The 22119-nt window shown below is 50.3% G+C and overlaps 4 long non-coding RNA genes across 4 annotated transcripts; all 4 read right to left on the bottom strand.

Annotated features, from left to right (window-relative positions):
- Positions 1–4509: 4509 nt before the first annotated feature.
- Positions 4510–6799, bottom strand: LOC130456070 (uncharacterized). The gene is made up of 2 exons (XR_008914342.1): positions 6359–6799; positions 4510–5816 (listed from the first exon to the last, which is right to left on the bottom strand). It is a non-coding gene; the product is annotated as an uncharacterized LOC130456070 (long non-coding RNA).
- A 1780-nt stretch (positions 6800–8579) lies between these two features.
- Positions 8580–11194, bottom strand: LOC103100946 (uncharacterized). The gene is made up of 3 exons (XR_474456.3): positions 10853–11194; positions 9613–10027; positions 8580–9066 (listed from the first exon to the last, which is right to left on the bottom strand). It is a non-coding gene; the product is annotated as an uncharacterized LOC103100946 (long non-coding RNA).
- Positions 11195–11738: 544 nt separating this feature from the next.
- LOC130456147 (uncharacterized) lies at positions 11739–13871 on the bottom strand. Its single transcript, XR_008914656.1, has 2 exons — positions 13432–13871; positions 11739–12273 (listed from the first exon to the last, which is right to left on the bottom strand). It is a non-coding gene; the product is annotated as an uncharacterized LOC130456147 (long non-coding RNA).
- Positions 13872–17123: 3252 nt separating this feature from the next.
- LOC130456089 (uncharacterized) lies at positions 17124–21016 on the bottom strand. Its single transcript, XR_008914398.1, has 4 exons — positions 20535–21016; positions 19568–19960; positions 18286–18734; positions 17124–17743 (listed from the first exon to the last, which is right to left on the bottom strand). It is a non-coding gene; the product is annotated as an uncharacterized LOC130456089 (long non-coding RNA).
- Positions 21017–22119: the final 1103 nt, after the last annotated feature.

The raw sequence follows: 22119 nt of genomic DNA, 5'->3' as shown, positions 1-22119 counted from the left end.
TAACTTGAAAGGTTCCACAGTGATAGTCCTAGCTAATATCAGCAATGCAATGATCAGAGAACATTCTGTACAGTGATTGACAAAGAATGTTATCCCTCCTCCAGAGAAAGAACTGTGGAAGTTAGAATTGGGGTGCAAACAGACGATTTTTCACTTTTTTATTTGGGATTATATTTTGGAGGGGTGATTGTATAGGATTACTGACTTCAAAATGACTGATGAGATTCACATGTGAATCCATTTGGCCCGGTGGATTTTTTCTCAGGAACATCAGTGATGGTTTGTTCAATTTCTTTTTCTGACAGGATAGTATTGAAGTACTCTTTTTCTCTTTTATTAATCTATGTTCTTTCTATTTTTGTAAATATTCACCCATTTCACCTAGATCATCATATTTATTGCCATAAAATTGAGGAAAATAGTTCTCAACAATTACCTTAATTTCCTCTTCATTACTGGTGAGACTGCCCTTTTCATCTTTTGTGACTGTCAATTTGATTCTCTTTATTCCTTTTTAAATTAGATTTAACTAGTAATTTATCTTATTTTTTTCCAACATACTAGCTCTTAGTCTTATTTATTAGTTTAATAGTTTTGTTTTGTTTTTGACTTTCAGCTATATTAATTTCTTCTTTATTTTTTAGGATTTCTAATTTAGTTTTCATTTGGAGATTTATAAAATCTTCTTTTTCCAATTTTTGGAGTTGGAAGCCCAACTCATTGATCTCCTCCCTCAGCAATATCAGTTTACCCCTGAGCAGTGCTTTAGCTGTATCCCATAGGTTTTGCTCTGATGTCTCCTCATTTTCTTTGTGGATCCACCAGTTGTAAAGAATGAGATTATTTCCTTTCCAATTCCTTTTAAATTTGCATTTCCATGGATCCTGGTTCAATTTAATTTTTTGCTACATTGTGATCTGAAAAAGTGGCATTCATTATTGCTGCATTTGTTTGCACTATTTCTCTGCCCTAGTACATGGTCCATCTTTGTATATGGACAATGTCCTGCGGAGAAGGTATATTCCTTTATCCCCATGCTCGGTTTTCTCCAGATATCCATTAACTCTACTTTTTCATGGTGTCCAATGCATACAAGGGCCCGCATGTTTGCCAAGTGCCCAATGCATAGCTGAAAGCAGCCACAAGTCCAAGAGGCCATTGAGTCTTGTCTGGCTGATGGAGATATCTGGGAGTCATCAAACTCAGGGTAAAGAGGGCACCCTGTCTCTGAATGAGATTTCCAGAAACTGCACAGCATAGCAGCTGGGCCCATAGGAATAAAATTTGAGGAGGAAAGAGTAAGGAGAAGGGAGTACCTTTTCCATCACGAGTCCCACACTGAACCAATGAAATGTCTAGGAACTTTGAAATAGACCAATGGGAGGCTTTCTGTGCCTCTCCCCTCCCATGAATAAAATGGCTGCCTTTGCTGCTGCTGGCCATTTTAGGACCTGCAACGTGACTAGGGGAAAGAGAGCACGAATCGAGAAAATGGAGCCTAGCTAATTCTGTACATTCCCCTCCGGCCTTTGGAACAGCTTCTTGTCCTCTCTCTCTCCTTCCGCAGCCTAGACTCTGCACTTCCTTCTACTTCACCACCCTCCTGATCCCCCTTATCCCACTCGCCTTCCCACCATGTTCCTGGTCACTCAAGGTAGAGGTCTAGGTCTAAGGCAATGAGGGAAGCAAGGAGAGAGCTTGTGGGTAATTCGGCTTCTCCCTCACCTGGGACACAGACTCTGGGAAGAGGATGAAGGAGTGGGGGCATTTGGGGTACAGGTTGCCCATTGCTTACCTGTAGCGGGTGGGCTGCCTTTGCTCCCGTAGGCCCCTGGGTTCAAGTGGGGGTTGGGGGCTGCTTGCTCTGACTATCCGCTGGCGGTTTGTGGAGAGAGGCAGGAAGACCTGGTAGGCCCCTCCATGGGCAGGAGCTTCTGGGCCTGTCCCAGGGCCCAGCCCTTGTCTTTTGTGGCTGTTCTACATGGCCAGGAGGAGAAGAATGAGATGGAGGCTGCGGAGCTCCGCCCCTCAAGGGAGATGGAGGCTGGAGCAGGCGGAGCTCCACCCTCACGCAGGGAGGGGGGCCTGCACAGTCTCAGGGCCTCCCTGTCCTCCCAACACGCCCTCTGCTGTGTGGAGGCTGCTCCTGCAGCACAAAACTTTTCTGGCAATGGGGAGGGAGTCTCACTTTTCAGGCTCAGTCAGGCATCTTATTGCGCTCTTTGACTTTTCTCCTTTCGGGACTCCAACATGCCTGGAACATCCCCCCATCCTCTCCTCAGCAGCCTCACAGAGACTTCCACATCTCACTTTCTAGCTTCATACCTGCCTCCCCCCTAATCCTGAGTTATGTACCTATATGCTCTGGCAGGCACCTCACTTGTCCCTGAATTGGCCTCGGCCTCAGTTATCTCATCCACGAAATGGGAATATCTGACCATTATTTAACTCCTTCCCTATGGAGGTTGTTAGCAGGCTCCAACCTGGCAAATCTAAAAGGAGGCACCTGTCATTCCTCAGTGGGGGTGCCTGGGGTCGTCACCCTCAGAGGTAACCCCTGCTTTGTCTCTGGAAAGTCTACAGTCTAAGAGAAGGATCACAGCTGGGGCTCTAACCACACTCTATTCCCCCTGGTGGGGTGAAGGGGGGAGACAGCTCCAGTAGCTCTGGGGTCTCCACCTGTCCCTGTGCTTCTCTTCACACAAACCCAGGCCTTCCCAATGCAGACACTCTCAGAACTTCAATATACCCATTTCCTTCACTCAGAGACAAACAGCAAGCATCTGAGGTTCAGGGACTCCAGAAAAACTAATGGCAAAGAACCAGCACTTCTCTGGCCCCAGAAAGACCTCCTCTCCTTCCCCACCCCCACAGACTCCAGGGCCCTCCACAGGAGCTGGATGGGGCTGTTCCTCCTGGGAGGGTTTTTATATCACTTTCCTGCATCTTACATGTATCAATGGTAGCTTAAGCTTGACTTAGGCCAGCCTAGGCGTGTGTCAGTTGTTTCTGATTTGTCATTTGCTGTCACATGTCTGTCATAGGCCAAACTCCTAAATATGTAACCCTTCAGTATGGGTGTGGACATTTCCTGTTTTTTTTAGACTAAGTAGGGTGGAGTAATCTAAAGTTCACAGGCTAGAGGGGCTTATTTTTAAATATTAAACCCTCATCTTCCATCTCGGTGTCATTACTGTGTATTGGCTCCGAGGCAGAAGAATGGTAAGGGTTAGGCAATGGGGGTCATGTGACTTGCCCAGGTACACACAGGTGGGAAGTGTCTGAGGCCATATTTGAACCCAGGACCTCCTGACTCTAGGCCTGGCTCTCAATCCACTGAGCGACCCAGCTGTGTCAAAGGGGCTCATTTTTACAAGGAATCTTTGTAAAAGTTTTCCTTCAGCCTGAAGACAGCATTATTCATATCCAGTTCAGGATTCAGCTAAGAGTAAGTTTTATGTAAGTACTGAAATTCTCTGCATCTTCATGGGAATCATGGGTTCCTGATTTGATCTTCTTACAGTTTTATTGCTCACAGCTTTACCTTCATCTTTTTAACACATAAACTAATTGCTGAAGTTTGGTAAGCCTTAGTAAATTGGATTAAGTCTCATCACTGTAGATTTTAGCAACATTAAGCCTGCAAGAGCCGATGGTCCACAATACCCTTGCAGGTACCCACGTAAGACACGGGGGGGGGGGCGGCTGAAGTGGCCTAAAAACCCATCTCATCATTGTATTCAGCATATTTCTGCCCTTACATAGAAGGTGCTTCTCCCGTCTACAAAAGCCATGTGTTCCATGCTAGCAACACCCCCGTTGCTTCTTCCTTGGTGTGCTAAAGAAATACTTTTCTCTTTTCTAGAGTGCTTCATTGACTAGGGCAAGGGATGAGTCAAGATTTCTTTTAACAGGCTTGACTGTATTCATTTTTTGATTACATGATGGAGGATCACATGCTAAGTACAGGAGAATGTCTTCCTTGTGAAAGAAAGTCATTTCTCGTCTAGCTTGAAAAAGGCCTTCTTGTGTGTCAGGGATGGCAGAGCACCCTACCTGACCACCCACGAAAGCCAATACGAGTCCTATTTGTGAAGTTGTCATTGGGGTATAGTCTAGGGATGAAACGTCATCACTCATTTGTCAGGACAAAAGATATTTTTCTACGAATGGATTCCACGGAGAACCACATAATAATGATGAAGAAGCTGCCTGACATGTATTCTGCACTTACTCAAAGCCCTTTATAAATGTTATCTCATTTGATCCTTGTAACAACCCTGGTGGGAAGGTACTATTATGATCCCTGTTTTACAGCTGAGGAAGAGGAAGCAAACATTGGTCAAGGGTCTTGCCCAGGATCACAAAGCTAGTAACCATATGAGGCTGGATTTGAACACTTAGCTTAGCTCTAAGCCGCCAAGCTCTCTCCACTGTGTCAAATAGCAGCCTAAACTATATTGTATTTATCCATATACCAGTTCCCATATTAATCACAAAAACATCCAGTTGTTTAGGGAAGATGACTTTATTTTATTAGTCGTTCGATCATTCACCCCAAAAGTCGCACTGGCATTGGTTTAGGCTGTCTTGTTCTAGTCCTGATTCTAGGCATAAATGAAAACACACTGTGAGCTGATGCCATTGTCTATAACCCAGTCTGTTTACAAGACACAAAATATTCAAGAAAGACAGAAGAAATGCTCACGTTCCATTGGTCTTGTGGGAAAAGCTCGTATTCCTGGAGAATGGCCAGTAGGTTTCTGGCCCTTGGATTACTGTAGAGGCATCCCTGTCCACACAGAGTCCTGCCCCACATTGCACAGGATCTATAGAGAGATCACACATCCCACACAGACAATCACGTCCTCACATCTTCCATTCTCAGTCCATGAACTCCCTACTTTCCACAGTCACTTAGTAGCCTTCCCTACTCATGCCATTCCCACAGAAACCATTAACAAGTAGTCCCCCACCTACACACCAGGAGCAGAAAATGGCAGTCTCCTCGTTAATGGCATAAGATAGTGAACTGCAGGCATGAGAGGGGTGGACCACCATCTCATTATTCCAGAACAATGATGTCCCAAATCCAAAATGGGCACTTTCCTTCTAAAAGTACAGCACCGAAACATTACAGGGTTCTAATCTTCCCTTTATGAAGGTGGGAATGGTTGTACTTGAAGAAGAATTACAGGGTAGACCTCTAACAGTCTTTGCAAAATCCATTCACTGAAGGTATAGTCTTTCTTGAAATGTTTTAGAGAAATTACACTAAAGATAGGAGAGAACATTAGTGTAAATGTTATGTGAGGACAATTACCTGATTATGTTTGTGTTTCCAGAGGTGTCCGAACAAGTCCCCACCCTATGTAACAATCAAGAGGGGAGAGAACCAGGACAATAGGCTCCGCTTTCAAATGGAGGGTCCTGGAGGTTGTGAGGATCTGGGGAGCCCTGATCAAGAGAAAGGCCTCATCGAAGTCTGTTCAGGGGACTCAGGGGAAAGTCGAAGGATATTGGCCAAGATTGGGGCCAAAACTCATCTCTTGGATTACAAGAGTCACTTTAGGGTCTCAGTGTTTAGGGGTGGGTACATGTGATGGTTGACTGTTTTGCAGCTGACTTCATGGAGCCTTCTGGGCATGGCTGGGAGCCCAAGTGGACAGAGGGCAGTGTCCTGTAGGACCTCATGTCAACACCATCAATTCCAAGTTCTTCGTTGAGGAGATGAGTGGTGTCTCCCTGTGGGTCAGGTACTGGTTTTGGCCTCCTTCCTTCTCTTGCCAAAGGCTGGGAGCATTTCAGAGGATGTCCTGCAGAGAAACAGAAGACAAGCCATGAAAGGTTGGAAACATCTTAAGAGGGCAGCTTAGGACAATTCTTGAGAAAGACAGGAGAGATCAGTGCTCTACAAATGTCACTGAAGAGGTCATGTGGGTAGAAATAGAATTCCTTGGACTTTTCAGTCTTGGTTGCGCCACTCTGCACTTTGAATGGCCCACCCTCAGAGGAAGAGCTGCCTGTACAGTCACAGGGAGGCTGGTGGGACCTCCACCTCCAACATCTGCCCAGCACGGTATGGCTCCACAGAGGGGAGGGGGAGCAATCTGATTCTGACCTTTCTCTGGGGACATCTCAATGGCCCCCTCAAAGGCCCTGGCTGTTCCCATCACCCTTTCCAGTGAGGAGCTTTCCCTCCCACCTCCTACCGATTCCGCAAAAGCCCTCAGCAGGAGGATGCCACTGAGGGTCTTTTCCTATACTTTAAGGGACCCTGAGGAAATAGCTGTCTGCCCCGGGCTGGACTCATTGCATTCAGAAAAGGCCCTCCCACACCCCACGGCTCCTCACTCACCTCCAGCCTTTACACAACTGAAGAAGGAGGGGAAAGGGGGATCCCCGATGCTGGAATCCCGGTCTGGCTTGAAGGAGGGAAGATGGGCTCTGAATGAGGCCCCCTAAGGAAAGCAGACCTCGACAGGTTTTTTCAAATTCTGTGCACATCACCGAAGGCAACAGTTTAGGTTTGGTAGAGATGCGCGGAATGCCATCCTCTAGAACTTTCTTGGTAAATAGAGGGAGGCCAGCCAAGTCCAGCATTATGTACTTTGAAACAGACATCACGGAGATTGGAGGGGATGCTTCATGGGACCAGCTGAGCAAAAGTCATTGTCCCGGAGGGGGCCCGTGGAAACACCAACAATTCTGAGGTCCCTCAGGGGACAGGGATAGGGCTAGGGCTCCGCCTCTGGCCCACCAACTTCTCTCTGTAGAAGCTGCACCCATTGCGGAAATGACACACTGTAGAGAAAAAGGAAAAAAGTATGAAATGATGCTTCTTATCTGTATTTCTTTAAAATCCATTCATTATAATGATGGGGATGGGGAAGATCCATGAAGATGATTGAGCTGCTTGAACCCTGTCCCCTAGGATATGAAATGTGATTTGACTCCTCAAACATTGCTCAGATAAGGAGCAAGAGCAGGGATCCCAATTGTTGCCCCAAAGTTTGTGGCTTGATCTTGGTGCCATGGACATCTCCCCTCAAAATCAGCCCACAGTGAGCCCCCGAAAATGTCATTGAATGCAGAATCTCCCCATAGACCGCCTTTCATCTCTGCCCCTTCAGCCCCCATCCAGGAGCCTGCTGTGGCCAGGGGCCAGGGTGCCCAGAAGGCCGAGCCCCCGCAGCAACTCTACCTAGGGCTCCGCACTGAGGAAGAAGAGGGCCAGTCTGGTCCTCCTGGAGACCTTTGGGAAAGCGGGAAATAGCAGACCAACTATCCCCGAGGAGGATGCCAACTTCACAGACCTGCGGGGCTACCATGAAAGGGCCACAGTCCGAGCTCCTGCCGCTTTTCCCAAAGGAGGCAGGGACTGAAGACAGCAGGGGCTTTCCGTCCTCATCTCGGTGAGCGAGAGGGCCAGGGAGAGGAGGGAGACAGTAAGGGACCACACGGCCTCTTTCGAAGGAGACAACGAGCAAGGCTCCGACCCACTGTTCCCAGGCCCTGGTCAGGACTCCCTCCTGGAACCGACCTGGTGGTGGTGGTAGGATAGGGGTGTGGTGGGGGGGATCCAGGAGGCCAGGCTCCCCGCATCCTTACCTGGCAGAGATGAGGCTGAGCAAGAAGCCAGGACCTCGGCCGTGTTCATTCCTCCATTCATTATGGTTGAGGGCAGGACTCTGGCAAGAACCCTTGTGGCATGTAGGGGTACGTGGGCGAAGAGGACTTGCCCCCGCTGAGTAGGGGTCAGAAGCAGCCGGGAGGACTGTCCCTTCACGGTCTGGGAGGGCCACACAGGCTGGGTTGGGTCATGTGAGCCCTTGTCCAGATGAAGGCCTTGACGAAATTGGTCTCTGCTGCTCTGAACCAGAATCTGAGGCCTGAAGAGGTCATTCCTGGCTTGGCACAGTCCGCGTCCCCAGTATATCACCTCAGTTGATTCACTCAGTGTTAAGCATGAGCGCGAACCAACAGTCAGAACATGCAAGATGCTCTGGAGAGATACAAATGAGAGAAAGAGATGAACTGTAGGCAGAAGATCTGGACCATTTTCAGAAAGAGACTAGAAGTCAATGGTTTATCCTATGGGTCAACGGTGAAAAAGTCCCTCTGGCAGTCTTGCTAGTCCTGCAGCTACATAGACAAACACCCCCCCCCCCAATAGGCACTCATGTCCCTTTCACCCAGGGTACAAGGTACCTTGCTTTGTCTCTAATATCCGCACACCCCAAATGTTTCGATATTTTGAGTGGAGGGATAGAAATTGTGGGATCGCCCTCTTCTATTGATTTTCTTCCTAGTCATAAAGTCTCCCTCCATGCCAGGGATCAGGCACAGGGAGCTCCAAAAGTCTTTACTAGTTATAGGAGAATTTCCACCATATAAACCAGGAGAACAATGAAATGGACAATCAGGACGGGGAGAAAATGGGGAGTGTGGAGGGGCACATTCCCCTGTGTGCCTGGCATCCGTGTCCTCACCCTAAGACACCACAAACAGGTGCACCAGGGCCCCTCCACACGCTGTGACTCATTTTTTATACTGAGGTCATCAGGGATTACCTGATTATGTTTGTGTTTCCAGAGGTGTCCGAACAAGTCCCCACCGTCAGTAACAATCAAGAGGGGAGAGAACCAGGACAATGGGCTCCGCTTTCAAACGGAGGGTCCTGGAGGTTGTGAGGATCTGGGGAGAGCTGATCAAGAGAAAGCCCTCCTCGAAGTCTGTTCAGGGGACTCAGGGGAAATTCAAAGGATATTGGCCTAGATTGGTGCCAAAACTCATCTCTTGGATTACAAGAGTCACTTTAGGGTCTCAGTGTTTAGGGGTGGGTACATGTGATTGTTGACTGTTTTGCAGCTGACATCATAGAGCCTTCTGGGGATGGCTCAGAGCCGAGGTGGACAGAGGGCAGTGTCCTGTAGGACCTCATGTCAACACCATCAATTCCAGGTTCTTCATTGAGGAGATGACGGGGGTCTGCCTGTGGCTCAGGAACTGGTTTTGGCCTCCTACCTTCTCTTGCCATAGGCTGGGAGCATTTCAGGGGATGTCCTGCAGAGAAGCAGAAGACAAGCCATGAAGGGATGGAAACATCTTGAGACAGCAGCCTAAGACAATTCTCGACAAAGACACGAGAGATCAGTGCTCTACAAAAGTCACTGAAGAGGTCACTTGGGTAGAAATAGAATTCCTTGGACTTTTCAGTCTTGGTGGCGCCACTCTGCACTTTGAATGGCCCACCCTCAGAGAATGAAGGAGCTGCCTGTACAGTCACAGGGAGGCTGGTGGGACCTCCACCTCCAACATCTGCCCAGCACGGTAAGGCCCCACAGAGGGGAGGCGCAGCAATCTGATTCTGACCTTTCTCTGGGGACATCTCAATGGCCCCCTCAAAGGGCCTGGCTGTTCCCATCACCCTTTCCAGTGAGGAGCTTTCCCTCCCACCTCCTACCGATTCCGCAAAAGCCCTCAGCAGGAGGATGCCACTGAGGGCCCTTCCGGAAACGTTAGGGGACCCTGAGGAAGTAGCTGGCTGCCCCGGCCTGGACTCATGGCATTCAGAACGGGCCCTCCCACACCCCACGACTCCTCACTCACCTCCAGCCTTTCCACAATTGAAGAAGGACAGGAAAGGGGGATCCCAGATGCTGCAATCCCGGTCTGGCTTGGAAGAGGGAAGATGGGCTCTGAATGAGACCCCCTAAGGAAAGCAGAACTCGACAGTTTTTTTTTTTCGAATTCTGTGCACATCAACGAAGGCAACAGTCTAGGTTTGGTAGAGATGCACGGAATGCCATCTGCTAGAACTTTCTTGGTCAATAGAGGGGGGTGGCAGCCAAGTCCAGTATTATGTACTTTGAAACAGACATCACAGAGATTGGAGGGGATGCTTCAGGGGACCAGCTGAGCAAAAGTCATTGTCCCGGAGGGGGCCCGTGGAAACACCAACAATTCTGAGGTCCCTCCGGTTGAAGGGGATGGGGCTGGGGCTCCGCCTCTGGCCCAGGACACACTGCAGGGAAAGAAGACAATGAGGCTGAACTGATGTGAGAACTTCTCCTCTCCAATCTCTTTACAGTCTATTCATTCATTATAAGGATGGCCATGGGGAAGCTGGATCCCTGAATTCTACTGGGGAGGTGAGTGAGCTGCTGGAAACCGGTCCCTTGGGACACGAAACGTGACCCGTCTCCTCAAACATTCCTCAGAGAAGGAGCAAGAGCAGGGATCCCAATTGTCGCCCCAAAGTTGGTGGCTTGATCTTGGTGCCATGGACATCTCCCCTCAAAATCAGCCCACGGTGAGCCCCCGAAAATGCCATTGAATGCAGAATCTCCCCTTAGACCGCCTTTCATCTCTGCCCCTTCAGCCCCCATCCAGGAGCCTGCTGTGGCTAGGGGCCAGGGCGCCCAGAAGGCCGAGCCCCCGCAGCAACTCTACCTAGGGCTCCGCACTGAGGAAGAAGAGGGCCAGTCTGGTCCTCCCGGAGACCTTTGGGAAAGCGGGAAATAGCAGACCAACTATCCCCGAGGAGGATGCCAACTTCACAGACCTGCAGGGCTACCAAGAAAGGACCACAGTCCGAGCTCCAGCCTCTTTTCCCAAAGGACGCAGGGACTGAAGACAGCAGGGTTTTTCAGTCCTCATCTCGGTGGGCGAGAGGGCCAGGGAGAGGAGGGAGACCGTAAGGGAGCACAGGGCCTCTTTCGAAGGAGACCACGAGCAAGGCTCCGACCCACTGTTCCCAGGCCCTGGTCAGGACTCCCTCCTGGAACCGACCTGGTGCCTGGTGCGGGTGGGAGGGGGATCCTGGAGGCCAGGCTCCCCGCATCCTTACCTGGCAGAGACGAGGCTGAGCGAGAATCCAGGACCTCGGCCGTGTTCATTCCTCCATTCATTATGGTTGAGGGCAGGACTGTGGCGAGAACCCTAGCGGCCGAGTAGTGTCCAGAGGCAGCCGGGAGGACTGTCCCTTCACGGTCCGGGCGGGCCACGCAGGCTGGGTAGCGTCGCGTGAGCCCTTGTCCAGACGAAGGCCTTGACGAAATTGGTCTCTGCTGCTCTGAGCCAGAATCGGAGGCCTGAAGAGGTCAGTCCTGGCTGGGCACAGTCCCCAGTATGCCACCTCAGTTCATTCACTCAGTGTAATGGGTGAGCAGGAACCAAAGAGTCCAAAGATGAAAGACACTCTGGAGAGATACAGATGAGAGAAAGCCATAAATTGTCGGCAGCAGATCTGGACCATTTTCAGAAAAGAGACTAGAAGTCACTGGTTTACCTCATGGGTCACAAGGGAAAAAGTTCCCCTGGCAGTGTTAGTGGCCCTGCAGCTACGTGGACAAGTCCCCCACCTCCACCCCAATAGGCACTCATGTCCCTTTCACCCAGTTAACAAAGTGCCCTGCTTTGTCTCTAATATCTGCACAACCAAAATGTTTCGATATTTTGAGAAGGGGGATAGAATAGGGCGGGATCTCCCTCTTCTATTGATTTTCTTCCTAGTCATAATGTTTCCTTCCATGTTAGGGACCCCTGATCAGGCACAGGGAGCTACAAAAGTCTTTAGTAATTACAGACGAATTTCCACATAAAATAGGAGAACAACAAAATGGACAATCAGGACGGGGAGAAAATGGGGAGAGTGGAGGGGCACTTTACCCTGTGTGCCTGGCATCCGTGTCCTCACCCTAAGACCCCACAAACAGGTGCACCAGGCCCCTCCACACACTGTGACTCATTTTTAATGCTGAGGTCATCAGGGATTACCTGATTATGATTGTGTTTCCAGAGGTGTCCGAACAAGTCCCCACCATCAGTAACAATCAAGAGGGGAGAGAACCAGGACAATGGGCTCCGCTTTCAAACGGAGGGTCCTGGAGGTTGTAAGGATCTGGGGAGAGCTGATCAAGAGAAAGCCCTCCTCGAAGTCTGTTCAGGGGACTCAGGGGAAGTCGGCGGATATTGGCCTAGATTGGGGCCAAAACTCATCTCTTGGATTACAAGAGTCACTTTAGGGTCTCAGTGTTTAGGGGTGGGTACATGAGATTGTTGACTGTTTTGCAGCTGACATCATGGAGCCTTCTGGGCATGGCTGGGAGCCCAAGTGGGCAGAGGGCAGTGTCCTGCAGGACCTCATGTCAACACCATCAATTCCAGGTTCTTCATTGAGGAGATGAAGGGGGTCTGCCTCTGACTCAGGGACTGGTTTTGGCCTCCTTCCTTCTCTTGCCAAAGGCTGGGAGCATTTCAGAGGATGCCCTGCAGAGAAGCAGAAGACAAGCCATGAAGAGATGGAAACACCTTGAGAAGGCAGTTTAAGACTATTCTCGACAAAGACATGAGAGATCAGTACTCTATAAATGTCACTGAAGAGGTCACGTGGGTAGAAATGGAATTCCTCGGACTTTTCAATCTTGGTGGCACCACTCTGCAGCCGTTCTTAGCCCCAAAGCAGAGCATGTACCTTTTTCTCAGTGAAGCAGAGACCCAATTTTGCCACCAAGAGGTATTTTGGTCGAATTTGGTGAGGGAAGAGGAGAAAGTGGCAGGTGGAGAGGTTGTTCAAGGCTTCTGTCGTTCACATACCACCACAACCCAGTACTGCTCAGGGTCCCCTCAGAAACAGCAAGGAATTGGGCACATGAATGGCAGAATGGATGCCCAGGGGCTGTCCCTGGGCCTTCTAAAGGAAGCTCTCAATACATACTAGGACCTGGGCAGAGGGGAAAAGGACAATAGCCAGTGGCTAAAGGGGAGGTGTCTGAGTGACTCCTGGTAAGCCATGCAAGAGGAATATGGACAGAAACAAGTTTGGAACTTGAACGCTGACTCAGTCCAGAAGGGTATACATGGAACATATCAGCCCCCTCTCAAAGCCAGACGATGGAGCGGTACCGCCAGAAGGGCAGACCGACATGTTTGGTGTTTTAGCTCAACATGATGAGGGTGACGATAAGTGTTTATGTTTCCAGTTTTTGTAAGACCTCATTATTTCCCTGCAACTGAACTCTCCTAATGGCAGATCAAAAGAATAATTTTTCAGTGAAATCGTGGTAATGGGAGACGATGAGTGTGGTTCTCCTGAAGACATTTGGGAAGTGGGAAATAGCAGACCAACTATCCCCTTGGAAGAAGCCAACTTCATAGACCTGCGGGCCTACCAAGAAACGGCCACAGTCCGAGCTCCTGCCGCTTTTCCCAAAGGAGGCAGGGACTGAAGACAGCAGGGGATTTCCTTCCTCATCTGGGTGGGCGATAGGGCCAGGGAGAGGAGGGAGAGAGGAAGTGACCACACGGCCTCATTTGAAGGAGATCAGGAGGATGGCTGCTACGTGCTCTTCCCCGACCCTGGCCAGGAATATATCCTGTATACCACGTGGGGAGGAATCCAGGGGACCAGACTCCCTCCATCCTTACCTGGCAGAGATGAGGCTGAGCAAGAATCCAGACGGTAGTCTGCTTTCAAGCTCTCATCCTGGTAATTGCATCACGTGAGTGAGTTCCCTTATGGCATGGGGGATGTGCCGTGCTGAGTAGGGGCCAGAAGCCAACGGGAGAACGGTCCCTTCATCGTCTAGGCAGGGCATGAAGGCTGGGTTGGGTTGTGTGAGCCCTTGTCCAGATTGAGGCCTTGACAAAATTGGTCTCTGCTGCTCTGAGCCAGAATTGGAGGCCTGAAGAGGTCATTCCTGGCTGGGCACAGTCCGTGTCCCCAGTATGCCACCTCAGTTCATTCACTCAGTGTTAAGTGTGAGCTTGACCTAATCAGTCAATACATGGAAGAAGCTGTGGAGAGATACAAATGAGAGAAAGCCATGAACTATAGGCAGAAGATCTGGACAATTTTCAGAAAAGAGGCGAGAACTCATTGGTTGACCCCATGGGTCACAGGTGAAAAAGGTCCTCTGGCAGTCTTGCTAGCCCTGCAGCTACGCAGACAAGTCCCCACCCAAAAGGCACCCATGTCCCTTTCACCCAGGTTAAAAGGTACCCTGCTTTCCCTCTCATATCTACCCCCTGTCCCCGAGGGGTGGACATTTCTTTTGTGGGAAGGGGGCAAATAGAAGCAGTTGGCATCTGCCCCTTCTGCTGCTGGTGTGCCTGGTCATGAAGTTTCCCCCCATGCCAGGGTCCCCTGGTGAGACCCAGAAAGCTGCAAAAATCTTGAGTAATTACACGTAGAGACTTGCCATCAAAACAGAGGAGAACCCTGAAATGGACATTCAGGAAAAGGGAGAAAATGGCGTATGTGGAGGGACACATTCCCCCCGTATCCCTGGCATGCCTTGGCTCAGCCCAAGACTGCACACACAGATGCATCAGGCCCCTCCACAAGCTGTGACCCCTTGTTTATATACTGAGGTCATCAGGGAGCCCCTCCCCTCGTCCAGGGAGCTTCCCGTGAAGCACCTTCATGAAAGGCGTCTTGGGTGACACGTGCCCATGGAAGGCTCTCAACCAACCATTCCCTAACGAGTTGGGGTCTCCCCTCCTGCCCCAGGGGCCGGTATCCCCAAAGAGGGGGCTCCATCAGGGGACGGGCCCCTCAGGCTTCCCCAGGTGGGCTCAACCCACCTCAGCCTGAACCAAAAATTCACCAATGGCAACAAGGCTTAGGCCTTGCTGATGGAAACGTCTCCTGCTCACCAGAGGAGCCCTGGAGCCACTCCTTGGAATGGCCCACCCTCAGAGAATGAATGAGCTGCCTGTACAGTCACAGGGAGGCTGGTGGGACCTCCACCTCCAACATCTGCCCAGCAAGGTATGGCCCCACAGAGGCGGGAGGGGGAGGGAGGTAATCTGATTCTGACCTTTCTCTCGGGACATCTCAATGGCTTCCTCAAAGGGCCTGGCTGTTCCCATCACCCTGTACAGTGAGGAGCTTTCCCTCCCACCTCCTACCGATTCCGCAAAAGCCCTCAGCAGGAGGATGCCACTGAGGGCCCTTCCCGAACCGTTAAGGGACCCTGAGGAAGTAGTTGGCTGCCCCGGCCTGGACTCATGGCATTCAGAAAGGGCCCTCCCACACCCCACGGCTCCTCACTCACCTCCAGCCTGCCTTTCCACTACTGAAGAAGCAGGGCAAAGGGGGATCCCAATGCTGGAATCCCAGTCTGGCTTGGAGGAGGGAAGATGGGCTCTGAATGAGGCCCCCTAAGAAAAGCAGACCTCGACAGGTTTTTTCTAATTCTGTGCACATCAACGAAGGCAACAGTCTAGTTTTTGAAGAGATGCACGGAATGCCATCTGCTAGAACTTTCTTGGTAAATAGATGGGGGCCAGCCAAGTCCAGCATTATGTAGTTTGAAACAGACATCACGGAGAATGGAGGGGATGCTTCATGGGACCAGCTGAGCAAAAGTCATTGTCCCGGAGGGGGCCCGTGGAAACACCAACAATTCTGAGGTCCCTCCGGCTGATGGGGATGGGGCTGGGGCTCCGCCTCTGGCCCAGGACACACTGCAGGGAAAGAAGACAAAGAGGCTGAACTGATGTGAGAACTTCTCCTCTCCAATCTCTTCACAGTCTATTCATTCATTATAAGGATGGCCATGGGGAAGCTGGATCCCTGAATTCTACTGGGAAGGTGATTGAGCTGCTGGAAACCGGTCCCTTGGGACATGAAACGAGACCCGACTCCTCAAACATTACTCAGATAAGGAGGAAGAGCAGGGATCCCAATTGTCGCCCCAAAGTTGGTGGCTTGATCTTGGTGCCATGGACATCTCCCCTCAAAATCAGCCCACGGTGAGCCCCCGAAAATGTCATTGAATGCAGAATCTCCCCTTAGACCGCCTTTCATCTCTGCGCCTTCAGCACCCATCCAGCAGCCTGCTGTGGCCAGGGGCCAGGGCGCCCAGAAGGCCAAGCCACCGCAGCAACTCTACCTAGGGCTCCGCACTGAGGAAGAAGAGGGCCAGTCTGGTCCTCCCGGAGACCTTTGGGAAAGCGGGAAATAGCAGACCAACTATCCCCGAGGAGGATGCCAACTTCACAGACCTGCGGGGCTACCATGAAAGGACCACAGTCCGAGTTCTGGCATTTTTTCCCAAAGGAGGCAGGGACTGAAGACAGCAGGGGCTTTCCGTCCTCATCTCGGTGGGCGAGAGGGCCAGGGAGAGGAGGGAGACAGTAAGGGACCACACGGCCTCTTTAGAAGGAGACCATGAGCAAGGCTCCGACCCACTGTTCCCAGGCCCTGATCAGGACTCCCTCGTGGATCCGACCTGTTGGTGGTGGTGGTGGTGGTGCTGGGGTGGGGTGGGTATCCAGGAGGCCAGGCTCCCCTCATCCTTACCAGGCAGAGACGAGGCTGAGCAAGAATCCAGGACCTCAGCTGTGTTCATTCCTCCATTCATTATGGTTGAGGGCAGGACTCTGATGAGAACCATTGTGGCATGTGGGGGTAATGTGGGCATGGACGACGTGCCCTGCTGAGTAGGGGCCAGAAGCAGCTGGGAGCGGGCCAGGAAGGCTGGGTTGGGTCGTGTGAGCCCTTGTCCAGACGAAGGCCTTGACGAAATTGGTCTCTGCTGCTCTGAGCCAGAATCAGAGGCCTAAAGAGGTCAGTCCTGGCTGGGCACAGTCCGCGTCCCCAGTATGCCACCTCAGTTCATTCACTCAGTGTTAAGGGTGAGCGCGAACCAACAGTCCGAACATGCAAGATGCTCTGGAGAGATACAAATGAGAGAAAGAGATGAACTGTAGGCAGAAGACCTGGACCATTTTCAGAAAAGAGACTAGAAGTCAATGGTTTACCCTATGGGTCAACGGTGAAAAAGTCCCTCTGGCAGTCTTGCTAGTCCTTCAGCTACATGGACAAGCCCCCCCCCCCCACTAGGCACTCATGTCCCTTTCACCCAGGGTACAAGGTATGCTGCTTTGTCTCTAATATCTGCACACCCCAAATGTTTCGATATTTTGAGAGGGGAGATAGAAGGAGGTGGGATCTTCCTCTTCTATTGATTTTCTTCCTGGTCATAAAGTCTTCCTCCATGCCAGGGATCAGGCACAGGGAGCTCCAAAAGTCTTTACTAAATATAGGAGAATTTCCACATAAAAGAGGAGAACAATGAAATGGACAATCAGGATGAGGAGAAAATGGGGAGAGTGGAGGGGCACATTCCTTTGTGTGCCTGACATCCGTGTCCTCACCCTAAAACCACACAAACAGGTGCACCAGGCCCCTCCACACGCTGTGACTCATTTTTTATGCTGAGGTCATCAGGGATTACCTGATTATGATTGTGTTTCCAGAGGTGTCCGAACAAGTCCCCACCATCAGTAACAATCAAGAGCGGAGAGAACCAGGACAATGGGCTCCCCTTTCAAAAGGAGGGTCCTGGAGTTTGTGAGGATCTGGGGAGCCCTGATCAAGAGAAAGGCCTCGTCAAAGTCTGTTCAGGGGACTCAGGGGAAAGTCGAAGGATATTGGGCCTAGATTGGGGCCAAAACTTATCTCTTGGATTACAAGAGTCACTTTAAGGTCTCAGTGTTTAGGGGTGGGTACATGAGATTGTTGACTGTTTTGCAGCTGACATCATGGAGCCTTCTGGGGATGGCTCAGAGCCGAAGTGGACAGAGGGCAGTGTCTTGTAGGACCTCATGTCAACACCATCAATTCCAGGTTCTTCATTGAGGAGATGAAGGGGGTCTGTCTCTGACTCAGGGACTGGTTTTGGCCTCTTTCCTTCTCTTGCCAAAGGCTGGGAGCATTTCAGAGGATGTCCTGCAGAGAAACAGAAGACAAACCATGAAGGGATGGAAACACCTTTAGACGGCAGCCTAAGACAATTCTCGACAAAGACACGAGAGATCAATGCTCTACAAAAGTCACTGAAAAGGTCACGTGGGTAGAAATAGAATTCCTTGGACTTTTCAGTCTTGGTGGCGCCACTCTGCACTTTGAATGGCCCACCCTCAGAGAAAGAGCTGCCTGTGCATTCACCGGGATGCCGGTGGGACCTCCACCTCCAACATCTGCCCAGCACAGTATGGCCACACATGTGGGAGGGGGAGCAATCTGATTCTGACTTTTCTCTGGGGACATCTCAATGGCCCCCTCAATGGCCCGGACTGTTCCCATCACCCTTTCCAGTGAGGAGCTTTCCCTCCCACCTCTTACCGATTCTGGAAATCCCCTCAGCAGGAGGATGCCACTGAGGGCCCTTTCCTAAATGTTAAGGGACCCAGAAAAAGTAGCTGTCAGCCCGGGGCTGGACTTATTGCATTCAGTAAAGGTCTTGCCACACTCCATAGCTCCTCACTCACCTCCAGCCTTTCCACAAGTGAAGAAGCAGGGGAAAGTGGGATCCCGATGCTGGAATATCCCGGTCTGGCTTGGAGGAGGGAAGATGGGCTTTGAATGAGGCCCCCCAAAGCAAGCAGAGCTTGGGAGGGTTTTTCAGCTTCTGTGAACATCTGCGAAGGGCAACAGTCTAGGTTTGGTAGAGATGGGCGGAATGCCATCCGCTAGAACTTTCTTGGTAAATAGAAGGGGGGCCAGCCAAGTCCAGCATTTTGTAGTTTGAAACAGACATCACGGAGATTGGAGGGGATGCTTCAGGGTACCAGCTGAGCAATAGTCATTGTCCCGGAGGAGGCCCGTGGAAACACCAACAATTCTGAGGTCCCTCTGGGGATGGGGATGGGGATGGGGCTCTGCCTCTGGCCCACCACCTTCTCTCTGCAGAAGCTGCACCCATTGCAGAAATGACACACTGCAGAGAAAAAGGAAAAAAGTATGAAATGATGCTTCTTATTTGTATTTTCTTAAAATCTATTCATTATAATGATGGGGATGGGGAAGATCCATCCTTTACTTCTACTGGAAAGGTGACTGAGCGGCTGGAAAACTGTCACTTGGGACATGAAACGTGACCCGACTCCTCAAACATTCCTCAGAGAAGGAGCAAGAGCAGGGATCCCAATTGTCGCCCCAGAGTTTGTGGCTTGGTCTTGGTGCCATTGACATCTCCCCTCAAAATCAGCCCATAAAATGTGAGCCCCATAAAATGTCACTTAATGAAGAAACTCCCTTAGTACATCATGTTTGTCCCTCCACCCTCACCACATGTAACATATTTCATCTCTGCCCCTTCAGCCCCCATCCAGGAGCCTGCTGTGCCCAGGGGCCAGGGAGCCCAGCAAGCTGAGCCACAGCAGCAACACTACCTAGGGCTCCACACTGAGGAAGAAGAGGGCCAGTCTGGTCCTCCTGGAGACCTTTGGGAAAGCGGGAAATAGCAGACCAACTATCCCCGAGGAGGATGCCAACTTCACAGACCTGCAGGGCTACCAAGAAAGGACCACTGTCCAAGTTCCGGCCTCTTTTCCCAAAGGAGGCAGGGACCTAAGACAGCAGGGGCTTTCCGTCCTCATCTGGGTGAGCGAGAGGCCCATGGAGAGGAGGGAGAGATTAAGTGACCACACATACTCTTTCGAAGTAGACCAAGAGCAAGGCTCCGACCCACTGTTCCCAGGCCCTGGTCAGGACTCCCTCGTGGATCCTTCCTGGGGGGGATCCAGGAGGCCAGGCTACCCACATCCTTACCTGGCAGAGAAGTGGCCGAGCAAGAATCCAGGACTTCGGCCTTGTTCATTCCTTCATTCATTATGGTTGAGGGCAGGACTCTGGGGAGAACCCTTGAGGCATGTGGGGGTAGGTGGGCATGGAGGATGTGCCCCCCTGAGTAGAGGCCAGAAGCAGCTGGGAGGACTGTCCCTTCATAGTCTGGGCAGGCCAAGAAGGCTGGGTTGGGTCGCGTGAGCCCTTGTCCAGACGAAGGCCTTGACGAAATTGGTCTCTGCTGCTCTGAGCCAGAATCAGAGGCCTAAAGAGGTCAGTCCTGGCTGGGCACAGGCCGTGTCCCCAGTATGCCACCTCAGTTCATTCAGTCAGTGTTAAGCGTGAGCACGAACCAACAGTCCGAACATGCAAGATGCTCTGGAGAGATACAAATGTGAGAAAGCCATGAATTGTAGGCAGAAGATCTGGACCATTTTCAGGAAAGAGACTAGAAGTCATTGGTTTGCCCCATGGATCAAAGGTGAAAAACTTCCTCTGCAAGTCTTGCTAGTCCTGCAGCTACAAGGCAAGCCCCCGCCCTCCAAAAGGCAGTCATGTCCCTTTCACCCAGTGAACAAGTTACCCGTGTTTGTCTCTAAAATCTGAACCCCCCAAATATTTCGATATTTTGAGAGGGGAGATAGAAGGTGGCAGCATCTGCCTCTTCAATTGCTTTTCTTCCTAGTCATGAAGTTTCCGTCCATGCCAGGCTCCCCTGAGCAGGCACAGGGAGCTCCAAAAGGCTTTAGTAATTACAGGAGAATTTCCACCATAAAAAACAGGAGAACAATGAAATGGACAATCAGGACCAGGAGAACATGGGGAGTGTGGAGGGGCACATTCCCCTGTGTGCCTGGCATCCATGTCATCACCCTAAGGCCGCACAGACAGGTGCACCAGGCCCCTGCACAAGCTGTGACCCATTTTTTATACTGAGGTCATCAGGGATTACCTGATTATGTTTGTGTTTCCAGAGGTGTCCGAACAAGTCTCCACTGTAAGTAACAATCAAGAGGGGAGAGAACCAGGACAATGGGCTCCGCTTTCAAAAGGAGGGTCCTGGAGGTTGTGAGGATCTGGGGAGAGCTGATCAAGAGAAAGCCCTCGTCGAAGTCTGTTCAGGGGACACAGGGGAAAGTCTAAGGATATTGGCCTAGATTGGGGCCAAAACTCATCTCTTGGATTACAAGAGTTACTTTAGGGTCTCAGTGTTTAGGGGTGGGTACATGTGATAGTTGACTGTTTTGCAGCTGACATCATGGAGCCTTCTGGGCATGGCTGGGAGCCAAAGTGGACAGAGGGCACTGTCCTGTAGGACCTCATGTCAATACCAACAATTTCAAGTTCTTTGCTGAGAAGATGATGGGGGTCTGCCAGTAGCTCAGGGGCTGGTTTTGGCCTCCTTCCTTCTATTGCGAAAGGCTGGGAGCATATCAGAGGATGCCCTGCAGAGAAACAGAAGACAAACCATGAAGGGATGGAAACACCTTGAGACGGCAGCCTAAGACAATTCTCGACAAAGACACGAGAGATCAGTGTTCTACAAAATCACTGAAAAGGTCACGACTTTTCAGTCTTGGTGGCACCCCTCTGCAGCCGTCCTCAGCCCCAAAGCAGAGCACATACCACCTTTTTCTCAGTGAAGCAGAAACCCTATTTTTCCACCACGATGTATTTCGGTTGTATTTGGTGAGGGAAGAGGAGAATGTGGCAGGTGGAGAGGTTGTTCAAGGCTTCTCTCGTTCACATACCACCCCAACCCAGTACTGCTCAGCGTCCCCTCAGAAACAGCAAGGAGTTGGGCACATCGAAGTCACCTGATATGGGGAGAAGTTAGGAGCCGTGCCAATAACATCAGAAGTGAAGTGAGGATGCCCATCATTACAGTTAATACCAGAGATGCCACCTTTAACTATAATCATAGAAAAGGAAATTGAAGGGGTTCTCTTTAATTTAAGGCCAAGAGAAAACCAATGTAGCATTGTGCAAATGATGTCACGGTATACTTAGAGTATCCTACAGATTCACATTAATCATTAATAAATTTAAGAGACTTACAGAATGCCAAAAAACCCTCAAAGAACTCATGAGTGTTTCCATACACACACACACACACACACACATAACACACACACAGAGACATAAATATATACATATGAATATATTTTTCCCCAACTCAGTCCAGCAGAAATAGTTAGAAAAAGAAATTCTATGTAAAATCATACTAAACAGTATAAAATACGAGGGAATTTATTACACCAGGACAAGTGGAGGAATCATATCAACACAATTACAAAACACCCTTTACTCAAAATCTCAGCAATTCAAAGAATATTAATTTATTCATGGGGATACCAAAATGGCAATCATAGCTAAAGTATTTTCCATATTCAGTGCCATAATTCATCTGGAAGGACAAAAGATCAAGAATTTCTGTTGAAAAAATGAAAAAAAATGTACAGGGGGGTTCATTAGCAGTATCAGATCTTAAACTACATTAAAAAGCATTAATCTTCAAAATAGTCTTGTTACTTACT

This window comes from Monodelphis domestica, chromosome X (assembly GCF_027887165.1).
Source record: "Monodelphis domestica isolate mMonDom1 chromosome X, mMonDom1.pri, whole genome shotgun sequence".
Taxonomy (NCBI): domain Eukaryota; kingdom Metazoa; phylum Chordata; class Mammalia; order Didelphimorphia; family Didelphidae; genus Monodelphis; species Monodelphis domestica.
The sequence above is the reverse complement of the archived record's forward strand: the minus strand, read 5'-3'. Positions and strand labels throughout refer to the sequence as shown.